Source organism: Scyliorhinus canicula, chromosome 14 (assembly GCF_902713615.1).
Source record: "Scyliorhinus canicula chromosome 14, sScyCan1.1, whole genome shotgun sequence".
NCBI lineage: Eukaryota > Metazoa > Chordata > Chondrichthyes > Carcharhiniformes > Scyliorhinidae > Scyliorhinus > Scyliorhinus canicula.
In genome coordinates, this window is record NC_052159.1 from 70,627,730 (window position 1) to 70,644,239 (window position 16,510).

At 45.9% G+C, this 16,510-nt stretch overlaps 1 protein-coding gene and 1 pseudogene across 1 annotated transcript in view; one reads left to right on the forward strand and one right to left on the reverse strand.

Annotated features, from left to right (window-relative positions):
- LOC119977336 (PC3-like endoprotease variant B) overlaps positions 1–16,510 on the reverse strand; it is a 1,015,536-nt gene that overhangs the window by 843,823 nt on the left and 155,203 nt on the right. The window lies entirely within an intron of this gene.
- On the forward strand, positions 7,553–7,768 carry LOC119977918 (annotated as a pseudogene).

The following is a 16,510-nucleotide window of genomic DNA, read 5'->3' on the forward strand; positions in this document are numbered from 1 at the left end:
AGCAACAGCAGAATTATACTCCATCACAATCAGTAGCCTTAAGGCTCAGTATCTCTTGCTCCTACACTACGAAGCAAGGTAATCAAACCTGCTTCAATGAGAAGTGTGGGAGAACATATCAAGAGCAGCATTTCTGAATATAAGGTGCCCACCTGATGAAGCCAAAGTACAAAACAGCGATATGCTAAACAGCAGAAGCAGTAAGCTATTGACATGACTGTGGGATCCCATAATCAATCAACCTGATTGGTGGTAGATAATAAAGCAACCAAGGAGGAGGCTCCACAAATATCCCCATCCTCACGGATGGTGAAGCCCAAAGCATAATTGCAAATAAAGACAAGATTGAAATGTTTACAACCATTTTCAGCCAATGGTGCTGAGTGGATGAACAGATGTCCACCATCACAGAAGGTGCAGTACATAACATCAACACCACTGGCTGAGCGCAGTGGATACAGCAAAGATTATGAGTCCCTAGAACATCCCGCTGTAGTACTGAGGATCTTTGTACCAGAATGAGCCATGCCCTAGCCAAGCCGTTTCAGAGCAATACAGGTGTCTAGCTGCCAACATTGAGAATTGCCCAAGTATGTCTTGCCCACAAAAAACAATGCCAATTAGCGCCCATTTGTCTACTGTAAGCTTTACAAAGTAATGAAAGGTACTGTTGACAGTGCCGTCAAGTAGCTCTTCATTATCAATACCATGCTCATCAATGCACTTTTGGATTCCTCCAGGACAACGCGGTTGCATACCTCATTGTAGCCTCGGCCCAAACAAAGGAGCCGAACTCCGGATGTGAGGAGCGAGTAACTGTCCTTGGCATCAAGACAGCATTTGTCTGTGTGTGGCATCAAGGAGTCCTAGTTAAATTGAAATCACTGGGAATGATAGGGAAAATTCTTCACATGTTGAAGTCATACCTAGCACTAAGGCAGAAGAACATTACGAACATAAGAACTAGGAGCAGGAGTAGGCCATCTGGCCCCTCGAGCCTGCTCCGCCATTCAATGAGATCATGGCTGATCTTTTGTGGACTCAGCTCCACTTTCCGGCCCGAACACCATAACCCTTAATCCCTTTATTCTTCAAAAATCTATCTATCTTTATCTTAAAAACATTTAATGAAGGAGCCTCAACTGCTTCACTGGGCAAGGAATTCCATAGATTCACAACCCTTTGGGTGAAGAAGTTCCTCCTAAACTCAGTCCTAAATCTAATTCCCCTTATTTGAGGCTATGCCCCCTAGTTCTGCTTTCACCCACCAGTGGAAACAACCTGCCCGCATCTATCCTATCTATTTCCTTCATAATTTTATATGTTTCTATAAGATCCCCCCTGCATCCTTCTAAATTCCAACAAGTACAGGCCCAGTCTACTCAACCACGCCTTATAATCCAACCCCTTCAGCTCTGGGATTTACCTAATGAATCTCCTCTGCACACCCTCCAGTGCCAGTCCGTCCTTTCTCAGGTAAGGAGACCAAAACTGAACACAATGCTCCAGGTGTGGCCTCACTAACACCTTATACAATTGCAGCATAACCTCCCTATTCTTAAAATCCATCCCTCTAGCAATGAAGAACAAAACTCTATTTGCCTTCTTAATCACCTGTCGCACCTGTAAACCAACTTTTTGCGACTCATGCACTAGCACACCCAGGTCTCTCTGCACAGCAGCATGCTTTAATATTTTATCATTTAAACAATTATCCCTTTTGCTGTTATTGCTACCAAAATGGATAACCTCACATTTGTCAACATTGTATTCCATCTGCCAGACCCTAGCCCATTCACTTGACCTATCCAAATCCTTCTGCAGACTTCCGGTACCCTCTGCACTTTTTGCTTTACCACTCATCTTAGTGTCGTCTGCAAACTTGGACACATTGCACTTGGTCCCCAACTCTAAATCATCAATGTAAATTGTGAACATTTGTGGGCCCAACACTGATCCCTGAGGTACACCACTAGCTACTGATTGCCAACCAGAGAAACACCCATTAATCCCCACTCTTTTAATTTCTATTAATTAACCAATCCTCTATCCACGCTACTACTTTACCCCAGAGTCCAGTGAATTTGGGTAAATTATCACTAATGCATTTGCAATTTCCCTTGCCATCTCTTTTAGCACTCTGGGATGCATTCCATCAGGGCCAGGAGACTTGTCTACCTTTAGCCCCATTAGCTTGCCCATCACTACCTCCTTAGTGATAATCATCTCAATGTCCTCACCTGTCATTGCCTCATTTCCATCAGTCACTGGCATGTTATTTATGTCTTCCACTGTGAAAACCAACCCAAAAAACCTGTTCAGTTCCTCAGATATTTCCTCATCTCCCATTATTAAATCTCCCTTCTCATCCTCTAAAGGACCAATATTTACCTTAGCCACTCTTTTTTGTTTATATATTTGTAGAAACTTTTACTGTCTGTTTTTATATTCTGAGCAAGTTTACTCTCATAATCTGTCTTACTCTTCTTTATAGCTTTTTTAGTAGCTTTCTGTTGCCCCCTAAAGATTTCCCAGTCCTCTAGTCTCCCATTAATCTTTGCCACTTTGTATGCTTTTTCCTTCAATTTGATACTCTCCCTCATTTCCTTAGATATCCATGGCCGATTATCCCTCTTTCTACTGTCCTTCCTTTTTGTTGGTATAAACCTTTGCTGAGCATTCTGAAAAATCGCTTGGAAGGTTCTCCACTGTTCCTCAACTGTTTCACCATAAAGTCTTTGCTCCCAGTCTACCTTAGCTAGTTCTTCTCTCACCCCATTGTAATCTCACCAAACACTAGTGTTTGATTTTACCTTCTCCATCTGTATTTTAAACTGTGATCGCTACTTCCGAGAGGACCCCTAACTATGAGATCATTAATCAATCCTGTCTCATTATACAGGACCAGATCTAGGACCGCCTGTTCCCTTGTAGGTTCCATTGCATACTGTTCTTGGAAACTATCGAGGATACATTCTATAAACTCCTCCTCAAGGCTGCCTTGACCATCCTGGTTTAACCAATCTACATGTAGATTAAAATTCCCCATAACTGCTGTACCATTTCTACATACATCAGTTATTTCTTTGTTTATTGCCTGCCCCACCATAATGTTACTATTTGGTGGCCAAGAGACTGCTCCTATCAGTGACTTTTTTGCCTTACTATTTCTGATTTCCACCCAAATGGATTCAACTTATCGTCCATAGCACCGATGTCATCCCTTACTATTGCCCGGATGTCATCCTTAAATAACAGAGCTACACCACCTCCCTTACCATCCACTCTGTCCTTCCGAATAGTTTGATACCCTTGGATACTTAACTCCCAGTCTTGACCATCCTTTAACCATGTTTCAGTAATGGCCACTAAATCATAGTCATTCACGATGATTTGCACCACCAACCCATTTACCTTATTCTGAATACTACAAGCATTCTGGTAAAGTACACTTATGTTTGCTTTCATGCCTCTGTTTTGAATCTTAACACCTTGATCAGTAACCTCTCCTAAGTTACTTTTCCTCATAACTTTTCTACTAATTTTCCTTGTTGTTGAACCCATATCTTCATGTTGCTTTCCATTTATGTTTTTACTTGCAGTTTTATTCCTGAGCCTATTCACTGAGCTCCCCTCAGTCACTGGACCTTGTACTGTCACCCTTTTTATATTTTTGACGATAGCTTCTCTGTCTTACACTTTCACCCTTACTGCCTTTTGTTTCTGTCCCTGTTTTACTACCTTCCGACTTTCTGCATCGCTCCCATCCCCCTGCCACATTAGTTGAAACACTCCCCAACCGCTCTAGCAAATAGCCTCCCCAGGACGTAAGTTCCAATCCTGCCCAGGTGTAACCTGTCCAGTTTGTACATGTCCCACCTCCCCCAGAACCAGTACCAATGCCCCACAAATCTGAAACCGTCCCCCTGACACCATCCCTTCAGCCAAGTATTCACCTATATATCCTATCATTTCTACTCTGACTAGTATGTGGCACCGGTAATAATCCTGAGATCACTACCTTCGAGGTAGCTCCCTCTTCCTAGCTCCCTGTATTCTGCTTTTAGGACCTCATCCCTTTTTTACCTATGGTGTTTGTACCAATGTGTACCACGACCACTCCAGAATGTTCTGTACCTGCTCTGAGACATCCTTGATCCGAGCACCAGGGAGGCAACATATCATCCTGGAGTCTCGTTTGCGGCCACAGAAACGCCTGTCCAATTGAATCCCCTATAACTATTGCATTGTCACACATATCACCCCGCCTCTCTGCAGCAGAACCAACCATGGTACCACGAGTTTGGCTGTTGCGGTTTTCCCCTGAAAGGCCATTTCCCTCAACAGTATCCAAAGCAGTATATCTGTTCTGCAGGGGAATGGCCACAGGAGATTCCTGCACTACCTGCCTCGCTCTCTTGCTCTGTCTGGTGGTCACCCATTCCCTTCCTGCCTGCGGAGTCTGAGCCTGCGGTGTGACCACTTCTCTATACGTGCTATCCACGATGCTCTCTGACTCACGGATGCTCCACAGTGTCTCCAGCCACCGCTCCAGCTCTGAAACTCGAGCTTCCAGGAGCTGTAACTGGAGACACTTCCTGCACACATGCTGACCCTGGAGACTGGAACTGTCCCCAGCCTGCCACATGGAGCAAGAGGAGCAGACCACGCCTTGGAGCTGTCCTGCCATGATTTATTCCTTTAAGTTAAACTTTTGAAATTAAATTTTAGAAGGATGATTTTGTGTTGGATTATATCCAATCTCCTGTATACTATTTAATTAGCTTTATCCCTGAGTATTTATCTTGCTTGATCTGACAACAAATTAAATAGTTATTTAATTGAGATTTAAAAAGTTATTTAAATCAACTTAAAAATTGTAATTTAAATCTCCCCAAAATAGTTATTTAAGTGAGATTTAAAAATTTAAAAATAGTAATTCAAATCAACTTAAAAATAGTAATCTAAGTCAAATTTAAAAAATAGTAATTCAAATCAACTTTAAAATAGTAATTTAAATCAAATTAAAACTAGTAACTCCACAAATATTAAAATTTAGCTCAGTCTGCCTTTCAGCCAATCAGGTCACAGTCTCCTGTGACGTCACTTTACCGGGTTTTTTTCAATTTTGAAATAAACAATCTGTCCTACCTGCAGCAGTGTCCCACACAGGTTCACTCCTCTCTGCTCCCGGAAGGGAAGAAGGTTTTAGTTGTTGTCAACCATTCACCTCAACCCAACTTATCACTGCTGAAGTCCATAAGATTAGCATCTGTGGTCCAAACATCTTCCGCTGCTTAGTCAATGATCTGTCCTTCATCATAAAATAGAACTGGGGAGGTTTTTACTGGTGATTACACAGTGCGCAGTGCCATTCACAATGCCACAGATAATGAAACACACCCTACATGTAAAAGACCTGGACAACATTCGGGCTTGGGCTGACCAGTGGCAAAAATAACATTAATGTTATGCAAATGAAAGACAGCGACTATCTCCAACAAGAGAGAATCTAACCATCTCCCATTGACATCCAATGGCATTACTATTATTGAATCCCAAACAATCAACATCCTAGGAGTCATCACTAATTAAAGGTTTGGAGTAGCCACATAAATACTGTGGCTACAAGAGCTGGCAAATGACTCACTTTCTGACTCTCCAACGCCTTTCCACCACGTGCAAGGCAACGTAAGGTTTCTGATGGAATAACCTTCACTTGCCTGGATGAAAGCAGCTCCAATAACACTTGTTTCAACACCATTCTGGGCAAAGCAGCCCACTTGATTGGCACCCCATGCACTACTCTGAATATTCATACCCTCCACCGTTGGTGCATTATGGCAGCAGTGTTTACCATGTGCAAGATACACTGCAACAACTCACCAAGGCTTCTCCGACAGCACCTTCCAACCCTGCAACCTACATCACCGAGGAAGACAACCAGGGCTAGAAATGCATGGGAACATCACAATCTGCAATTTCCCTTCCAAGCCACACACCATCCTTACTCGGGTGATATTTTGCTGTTCCTTCATAGTTGCTGGATCAAAATCCTGGAACTTGCTCTCCTACAGCACTGTGGATATACCTTAGTCAAATAGATTGCAGTGGTTCAATAAGCCAGCTCACCACCATCTTCTCAAGGACAAGTAGGGCTAGATAATAATTGCTGCCTTTTCCAGTAAACCTACATCTCACGAAAAAGTCTTTTTTCCCTTTAAATTTCAGTGTCATGATAGACAGCAAGATGCCATTTTCATCATACTAATGGAGGAGCGGTGCCATTGAGACAACAACCTTTTAATATTTGTGTTTAACTGCACATCTATTCCGTGCCTGAGGTTGTTTGCACATAAATAATTTCAAAGCCATTAGCCACAGTTATTTTGATGGGAAATCCTGTCCCATTGTTCTATGGCCAGACCACACAATGGGTATAGTTTCCAATTTTGGTTACCAAGACACAACAGAGATATTAAAGTATGGAAAACACTTCTAAAATGGGAAAAGCCTTGTGACTCATTTCTGATGTCTCTGGTTTGAGGAAAGGCTGGAAAGACTTGAAACTATTTACCCTGGGAAGGAAACATCTGAGCAATAGCTTTATGGAAACCTGGAAACATATAAAAGATAAATATAAAAATGCCTGGTTGAACTATGAGAGTAGAATAAGTCAAACAATAACAGCAAATTTAGGACTGATATCAAGAAATTCTTCACAAGAGAAAAAAGGAACATTTCAAATAATGGATTCCCAGAGAGAGCAGTGGAAGTAAAAATGCTGGAAAAATTAGAGAAGCAATTGAATGCTATAACTGAAAGATTTCAGCGGCTTTCTGGGTCGATGAGCTAAGATGGGCTGAATGGTCTCCCCATCTGTATTTATTTGTGAACTTGTGACTGCTACTGCAACTTATTTATGCAATCATGCCTCGGATTTTCACTCCCGAGTCGGATAGCCCAAGTCGGGAAATCTCTGTCCCGCCACGTCCACGTCAGGAGAAACTTTTCTCAAATGGTTCTTCACTGCTCGAGGGAGGAGTGGAATTGGACCTATGTACCCTGAATGCAGACTGGAGGAAGCCACAGGGGCTGCCGAGGGAGATGTTTGAAAAGACTGTTTCAGTTCTCTGAGGCTTCGTGCTAATTGTTTGATTACATTTTAGGCCTTCAAGCCCTCAACACACACGTCCCATCACCACAGTCTTGCCCCACCCATGTTGTTTATTTACCCACCCACATGGGCCCATAAACACTCCATGCCATCTCATGCCCCCATCCACACCAATGGGCCTCATGCCCTCCATGCCAATTTAATGCCAACCCATGTCCCCCTAATAACCATTCTTTGCCCATAGACCCTCCATGTCAATTCATCCAGTATCCACCATAGACGGACATCAGGGGCTATGTTATTGTGAAATAAAATAAAATTCTAAATAGCTATTAAAGCCTTCATTATAGCAAAAAAAGCTTCCGATCATGAAAGTCCATTTAAAATCTTTAACTTTATCTAAAGTGCCTAATCCATTATATAAAAAAAAAATTGTATTATTCTCGGCCTTTTGGCTCAGATCAAGTGTAGTATCTGCTCTGCCTTTTGGGCTCAGATCTGGTATGTCTCTCTTGTGGGGACCATGAATTGGATTCAGTTTGAATCTGAATTGTTTTTTGGAGCAGGCAAGGAGCTGGATTAGGGGTTCACCCCTGTTCACACTCTGAGCACTGGCTTTGTAACTCAGAAAAAGTATTAAGCCAACATCAAAGGAAACATCCTCCAATAACCTATTTGAGCTGTGAAACTGTGAATTTACCCCCTATTGATGCACTGTGGAAGGCATGCCACGCATTAATAATGACATAATGCTAGGTGATGTCAACAAACAGCTATTGTAACTAGACGTCCAGATTTTTTAACTCTCACTGACATAGCAGCCTATCTGTAATTTAATTTTTATAGTCTGGGGATTTAAATAACTTGATGATTCAGCAGTTCTACAGACCTTGTCCACCATTCAGGAGCTTCTATCACTGCTCTAAAAGTTTGTGACTCCAACACTACAGGTTCATGCCTCTGTTACAGTGGAAAGGAGGTTTGTTCGAATGGAGTTCAAATAGCCCTGCTGAGTTTGGATTTCCTGCATGCAAGAATCATGGCTCACCACCTTTCTCTACTATTGCAAATGGGGACGGGACTTCAAAATCCACTTTCCACCCGCACATTCTTTTTGATCTGTGGAGTTTTCACAAAATCCAGGCTGATATTTCTTTAAATATTCTCAGACTAATAGGCCCTGTTGACCTTAGTTTAACATGAAGTTAGAGTCGGTTATTTAGTGACTTTAGCAATTCTTGAAGTTGGTACTTGTTAATAATTAATTGTACGGTATTCACAGGAATTAATTAAGTAGATGATAACATCCGTAACATTTTTGTTGGAACATAAGTAAAATTTTAAGACTGAAGTCATTGATAAAGCACAGATGCTTTGGTTGGGCAAACTTTTTTGACTAACCAAGAAAACTAATTATCAAATTATAATAATGTAAAGCTTAATTCAAACTCAACCAAAGCAAAATTAAATGAGGCATGGGTGCTCTTACCAATATATCTATCAGAGCTCAAGGAATTTGAAGTATTTCAGGCTTGAGCATTACACCATTCAAAATTAAAATTATTGCATTTATGATTATTTGGGATATACATGTTAGAGTTTTTAGAATACAACCTGGAAACCTGAATCTTGGCATAAAAACAAAATATTTTGAATGCTGGAAATCTGACATGAAAACAGAAAGGTTTTTCATCAACTCCATGCAACCTGCTCATTTTAATCATCCAGCCACCATTAACTATACTGCTCATTGGTTGGATGCGTCTGTAGCGAGTCACAATTGCCAGTGGTTAGCACCACTTAGTACCATCCTGCACAGATAAATACTAGTCTGTACCTCTATAGGGAACTAAATTTTCACTGCAGCAGCTGTTAGGAGTCAAGATGGAAGAGAATTTGTCCTCGAATGAGCATAGGCATAAGAGGAGAAAACAAGAGAATTTTCAGATACTGTACTGGAAGTCTTGTTAGCGGTCCTCCAGATACATGGTTCAAAGGCAATGGGAATAGGTCACCAACAAGGTCAAGGAACTGGCTGCAGTGGTGCAAGAAATATCGAAGTGCAGAGGTGGCACAATGGTTAGCACTGCTGCCCCTAGGCACCAGGGACCCGGGTTCAATTCCGGCCTTGGGTGATTGTGTGGAGTTTGCTTATTCTCCCCATGTCTGCATGGGCGTCCTCTGGGTGCTCTAGTTTCCTCCCACAGTTCAAAGATGTGCAGTTAGGTGGATTGGCCATGAAAATTGTCCCTTATGGGGATAGGGGAGTGGTCCTAGGTAGGACGCTCTTTCAGCGAGTCGGTGCAGACTTGATGGGCAGAATGGCCTCCTTCGGCCCGGTAGGGATTCCATAATTCTTTGATTCTATCTTCAAATGTCATGCCATACTGACTACACCAGTAGTCTCAGCCATTGCTAAAATCCTCACACCTCAATCACTCACCTACCATATTATCTCCTTCAATCAGTCCTCATATCCAAAATTCATAACTTCAAATCACCCACAAATCACACACACACTTCCAGCTGTTCAACCACACATCAGTCCTGGGGATTGCACAAAATCTACTGAGCCACTTCCATCTCTCCTGCAGCATGTGGTGGCCCACAACCAGAGGCAACTCGAGCTCAACAGGGCCGGGAACAGGTACATTTGCATCTCCTGGCCCACATGGCAGACATAGTGCTGGTTATTATAGTAACTGATACTCAGGAGGCAGTGAGAAACAACAGCACTTAAATCACCAAATATGATATTCCATCTCTCCATTCAGCCCATACTCTCTTCTGACATACAAACTAAGATGGTTAAGAGTACACATCTTACTTTCCCACCCCAGCCCTACAACACAGCCTTATACTTGTGACTTTTCCCTTTCAAGTCGATAAGCTGGCCAGGCACTGGAGGAACACCAAGAAGAAACTGATGATGAAAACACAGCAAACTGCCTCTTGGTTTTCACACTCGCAGTCATGGAGGATAGATATGCAGTGGAATTGGTAAGACACCAGGGGGCAGTAGTGTGTTGCAGCCAGGTCAATGGGAAAAGGAGTGTTGGTGTGAAATGAAAGTCCCCTTCGGCTGACTGGTGGTGGTTTAGCCTGAGGGTCACCACATCTCAGGCGAGGGACAAGCTTGAGAAGGCAGCGCCTTCATGGTAACCTCAGCTGGTACAGGAATTGAACCCGTGCTGTTGGCATTGTTCCATATAGCGAACCATCCATCTGAGCTAATGCTGGTGAGGTTGTGCAGACCATCATAACTGTGACACTTAGCCCTGCTGTGTGAAGCAGTTTTCCCTCTAGGGCATTCCAGGCAACTGAATAGATTATCCAGCGCGTGAATGGTCTACTCAATCACATTTCATGGGGCAGCATGGCATTCATTCTATCCATACTGTGCAAGGTTGAGCACCGGACTGGAGTCATGTGGTCAGCAGGTTGCCCTTGTTGCCCAGTATCCTCCCTTTGGTCTATCATGGAGGCTCAAATAGAGCTGGCATAACTGCCTGCTGCAGCGATGAAGCACCATGACTGCTGCCAGCATACTAGGCACTGACTTGCTTAATTTGCTGATTATAGCCACACACTAAGGATATGGATATGGTAGGATAGCGATTATGTTACTGGACAATTAATCCAGAGGCCTTGGAATGAAGATCTTGAGACACTCGTTCAAATCCCACCACAGCAATTTCAGTTAATTAAATAAGCCTTGACTTAATAACGAACAGTAACCATGAAATTACTGGAATTCTGTAAATAGCTCTCTGGTTTGCTGAAGCCATTTGGGGAAGAAAATCTGCTGTACTTGCCAGGCGTGCATAGGTCTTAAATCTTAACTGCCCTTTGAAGTGCCTTAGCAAGCCACTGAATTGTCTTGCGAAAAATTAGGGGTCACAATAAGTGCTAGCCTTGCCAATGAATTAATTTTATGAGCTGGATAATTGGGGAGTGAATATCCATTTTGGTTCCAGCCTAGGGCAGAGTCGACATGTAGCATCCAAAAAGCAATGAGCGTGGACTCAACGGCACCCTGAACCAAGGGAGAAGCCTACGATCCTAGGGATACCATGTGCTCACTCCATCTGCTGCTCTTTGCCAGCAGAGAATGAAATATAGTCAGTTCTCTTTGAATAGAAAGTCTCAGTGATCTCCCCTACACAACAATGGATGGCAAACTGTGAGCGATGCCGAAAATATCTACAGCTCCAGCCTGGAAGGACTCCAACATATAACATGCATTGATGCAGCATTTTAGAAAATGTTGAGATGCTTCACTGAAGTGTGAAGAAAATTAATGCTAAATTATTACTGTAAGCTTGGTCACAAAAGCTGTGTTTTAAGTAGGCAACTATATTTGTAAAATCAACATGAAAGATAAATAATACTACAATACCATTTGGCAATTCTGAGTGTGATGGCCATTAATAGCCCAAAACTGCTGGATTCACAAAAAGAAAGACAGTAAGGACAACACAGCACTCACAAAAGTGAAACAGTATAAAGCACAAGCAAGATGATATTAACACTTGTCACTGGATGTCACTTGTCTCATGTTGTTTCCTGGGTGTACTATATAGACTCTTCTGGTATTGTATTATTGAGCTCACCAACCCGTCTTCATTGGTAAACAGCTGTTGTGTAGCGTGGCTCACCTGATGTGTTTTGGTTGGCTGCATGGCCCAAGACAGATTCACTTGGTGTTTTGGTTGGCAGCATGGCCTAAGCCAAATTTACTATAAGTCCTGGAAGTCTTCTATATATCCGGGCTATACCATCATTACATCATACAGATTGATAATGGTTACATTTTAAAATATTACTTTTCTCGGAAAGGCAGCAATTCAGCAAGGGATAACTTAAATGAGTATACATAATTTTTTCAAAAAATATTTTTATTAAGGCATTCATATAAATAGCAAATACATAAACAAGAGCAAGAACAAACAGGAACATCAAAATAAATAATGAGCCAATCAAAATCCAAACCGCCCTGCCCTTCCCCTCCTCCAATCCTGCCTTCCCCATTTTTACCTATTTTAACCTATCCCCCACCCCACTCTGACATCTCAATCCTCCTTGAAGAAGTCGATGAGGGGCTTCCACCTCCGGGCAAATCCATCGACTGACCCTCTCAAGATGAACTTGATTTTTTCCAACTTCAGGAGCTCCGCCAGGTCGCTCACCCATACCCCGGACTTTGGTGGCTCCGGGTCCCGCTACCCAAGCAAAGTCCATCTCTGGTCTATCAGGGAGACAAAGGCCAAGACATCAGCCTCTCTCGCCCCCTGGACTACCTGGGGGGTCTTCTGACACCCCAAATATCGTCACTTCTGGACGTAGGACCACCTTCACCCTCAACACCTTGGGCATTGCATCCACGAACCCCTGCCCCTTCTGTTTTGGACATACCCAGAACATGTGAACATAGTTTGCAAGCCTCCCCGCGCACCGCCCACACCTACCCTCTACCCCCTCAAACAACCTACTCATCCTAGCCATCATCATGTGTGCCCTGTGATTGACCTTAAACTCGATAAAGCCAAGCCTTGCCCACGACAAGGACGCATTCAACCTCCTCAGGGCCTCCTCCCACATCCTGGCCTCTATTTCCTCTCCGCCACCAAGTTCCTCCTCCCATTTCAGTTCGATCTCCCCTATCGGGGTTCCCTCCCAGTCAATTAGCTCCTTATAAATATCACACACCTTACACTCATCCACTTCCTCCCCCTGACCCTCCCCTCCCTCGAAAGCGCCTTATCCTGCAACCCCAAAGGCGGAAAGCCGGGAAAGAAAGGCACCTGCTTCTTCACAAAGTCCCCAACCTGTAAATATCTAAACCCATTCCCGTTAAACCCATTTAGCTCATATTCCTCCTCCAGGTCCTCTAAACTCGCAAAGCTGCCTCCTACAAACAGGTCCCCAAATCGCTCGATACCTGCCTGCTGTCGGATCCGAAAACTTGCGTCCAAACCCCCACAGTGTAAATCTATGATTGTCACAGATTGGTGCCCACACCGAGGAACCTTCCAACCTCCTACGCTGCCGCCACTGCCCCCATACCCTCAGGACTGCCACCAGCACTGGGCTTGTGGAGTACCTGGCCAGCGAGAATGGCAGAGGCGCCACAGTGCTCCTAAACTCATTCCCCTTCATGAGGCCGCCTTCACCTACCCCAGGGCAACCTTCCACTGCTACCCACTTCCTAACCATAGTTATATTAGCTGGCCAATAACAATTCACTATATTTGGCAAGGCCAGCCCGCTGCCCCCCCCCCCCCCCCCCCCCCCCCCCCCGCCCCCACTCCCTAGTCCCGCTCCAACACCTTTGTAACCCGTGGGGTTTTTCCCACCCACACAAACCCCAAAATCAAAGCGTTAACCTTCTTCAAAATGATCGGGAGGCTCTGAAAAACAAATAAGAACCTGGGCAGCACCGTCATTTTCACTGTCTGCACCTGCCCCGCCAGCGACAGTGACAACACATCCCACCTCATAAAAGTTTCCTTCATCTGCTCCACCAACCAACCCAGATTCAGCTTAGCAACTGCACTCATCCCTGCAGCACCTGGAAGCCCAAGTATCTGAAGCTCCGCCCACCACCTTGAACAGCAACTCTCCCAACATTCTTTCCTGCTCCCTGGCCTTGATCGGGAACACCTCACTCTTCCCTATATTTAATAAAAATGAATGAAATGAAATGAAAATCGCTTATTGTCATGAGTAGGCTTCAATGAAGTTACTGTGAAAAGCCCCTAGTCGCCACATTCCTGCGCCTGTCCGGGGAATCGGACCGTGCTGCTGGCCTGCTTGATCTGCTTTAAAAACCAGCGATTTAGCCGAGTGAGCTAAACCTTGTATCAGGAAAACCGGCCAAACTCCTCCAAGATACTTATGTTTCCCCCAATGCTCCTCAATGGGTCCGAGATAGACAGCAACAGGTTGTCTGCATGCAGCAAGACCCTGTGCTCAACCACTCCACCACCACCCACCTACCCCCCAACCCCCTCTCCCCCCCCCCCCCCCCCCCCACAAAATACCTCTCCAACTCCTCGATGATCTAAGCACCATTGCCAGTTCCTTTATTGCCAACGCAAAAAGCAGCAGGGTGAGTGGGCACCCCTGCCTTGCCCACGATGTAACCCGAAGTACACCGAGCTCTCCCGATTCGTCTGCACGCTAGCAACTGGCACCTTGTACAGCAGCCGGGCCCAGTCCATGATTGCCGGGAGGCAATTGATGCCGAATGTTCGGTTATTGAACGTGATAATGATGCCCCGGAGGGACAGGATGTGGAGGTGGCAGTGACAATGAATGCATAGAAAACTTTCGATCGAGTACAGATAATAAATGACAGCAACAGTTAATACCAGATTGCAGAGCACCCTTTTATCATATTTAATCACGATGAAACTATGACCTATTGTATTCTTCTCTGTGAGCTTAAAAGGAACTGTAAGATAGCACAAAATAGTTAAATAACTTTCTTGCGATTTAAATCACTCATAAACTGGAAAAATCTGCAACTGCACATACTGATCTGCCTTTTGAAAAATGATGGGCGCGATTCTCCGCACCCGCGAAAAATCGCAAAACTGTCGTAAAAAACAGGCGCGTTTTACGACGGCCGTGAAGGGTCCATTTCCCGACGTATTCACTTCCGGGAAATGGGCTAGTAACGCGGCCGCGTCAATCACGTGCGCAATGACGACGGAACGCGGCGACGACACGAACACGCCCACGTGACGCCGCCCGACGTCGTAAAAAGGCGCGGGCGAGCACAGAATCTGTCGGCCATGATGTCGGAGTCCAGGAGAGCTGCACCTCGTTTTGTGGAGGCCGATGTCGAGACTCTGCTCGATGCTGTCGAGCAGAGGAGGGGCATCCTCCGCCCGTGGAGAGGGCATCGCCAACCTGCCAGCGCGGTACGCCAGGCCTGGCGTGAGGTGGCTGCTGCCGTCAGTGCTGTGGGGCAGAACCCTCGCTCTGCAGAGCAGTGCCGGAAAAAGCTACACAACCTCACCAGGGCTGCCAGGGTAAGTGCCAAGAAGGTGCCCCCTGGTCACAACCATCCCTTCCCCCCCCCCCATGACCTAATCACCCACCTCCCCCCCCCCCCCTGGCACGGGGGGTGGAGGGGGATTGGGCCAGAGTTATTTGAGGATGGGTCACAAAGTTGTCACAGACCCAGCGCTCTGGCTCCGTGGAGAGATGCAATCGTCTTATGACAACTTGACCCCCAAACTGTGCCAGTATCTGAACGGACTGCTGATACCTGCCGTATTGTAATGATCTACCTATGTACCCTCCCCCAACAGGCCAAGTCTGCTCACAACAACCGTGAGCGGCACAAGACTGGAGGGGGTTCGCCCAACCTGCACCCCCTCACCACCTTTGAGCAGAGGGCACTGGACCTTGTTGGGGGGTCTGCCACCCGGGATGTCGCGCTATGCGAGGTTGGCGGAGCTGCAACAAGTGAGACAACCCTCCTTGACAAACACCCAACCCTCCCCATCCTCTGTCCCTTCACACACCCTGCCCACTTGGACACCTCCCCCATCCTCTGTCCCGTCACACACCCTGCCCACTGGGACACCTCCCCCATCCTCTGTCCCTTCACACACCCAGCCCACTGGGATACCTTCCCCATCCTCTGTCCCTTCACACGCTGCCCACTGGGACCGTCCAGCGGCCTGCCGAGCAAATCTAAATAACCCGTCTCATTCTCTTCCCTAGGACGTGATGCCGAACGACCAGGGCCGTCTGGCTGCAGACGGACACAGGCATCTGCCGCCACCTCACCCGGGGCCGCACGACAGAGGGTGCCCGATCAGCGGGGAGCCCCATCCTCCCCAACCCAATCTGCGGATCAGGACGCCCAGAGGGTGGCGAGACCACAAGCCACGGAAATGGCCAGGGATAACCATCCGGACTCTGAGCGGCTCCACACCATTGAGGAGGGGCTAAATTGCGAAAACAAATGGCTTGCGGCACTGCTATCTCCCACAACATCCATCATCCCAGAGACACTCACCCCGGCGGGCCTATTTAGTGATGAGTCTCCTGGGTCACAGTCTGGTTTGCACATCACAGCTGAGCAGGTACAGCAGGTGGAGGTCGGAGCAACCGAGGGCCCGGACTCGCGGAGCCAGACCAGGCCCAGGATACAGCTGGCTCCCAGACGTTTTCGGAGTTCCTGGAGTTTCTCAACCCACCCGCACAGCCGATGCCTCAAGAAACCCAGGGAGACAACGACGGGATGAGGGCTTCCTTCCAGACTCTGCAGACGCTGTTAGAGGAGTCGAACCGCGTCCACGAGCAGGGAGTGGTGCCGCTCATGGCAGAGACCCAGTCCGACACCGCACGGGTGGCATCCGCGGTGGAGGCAAT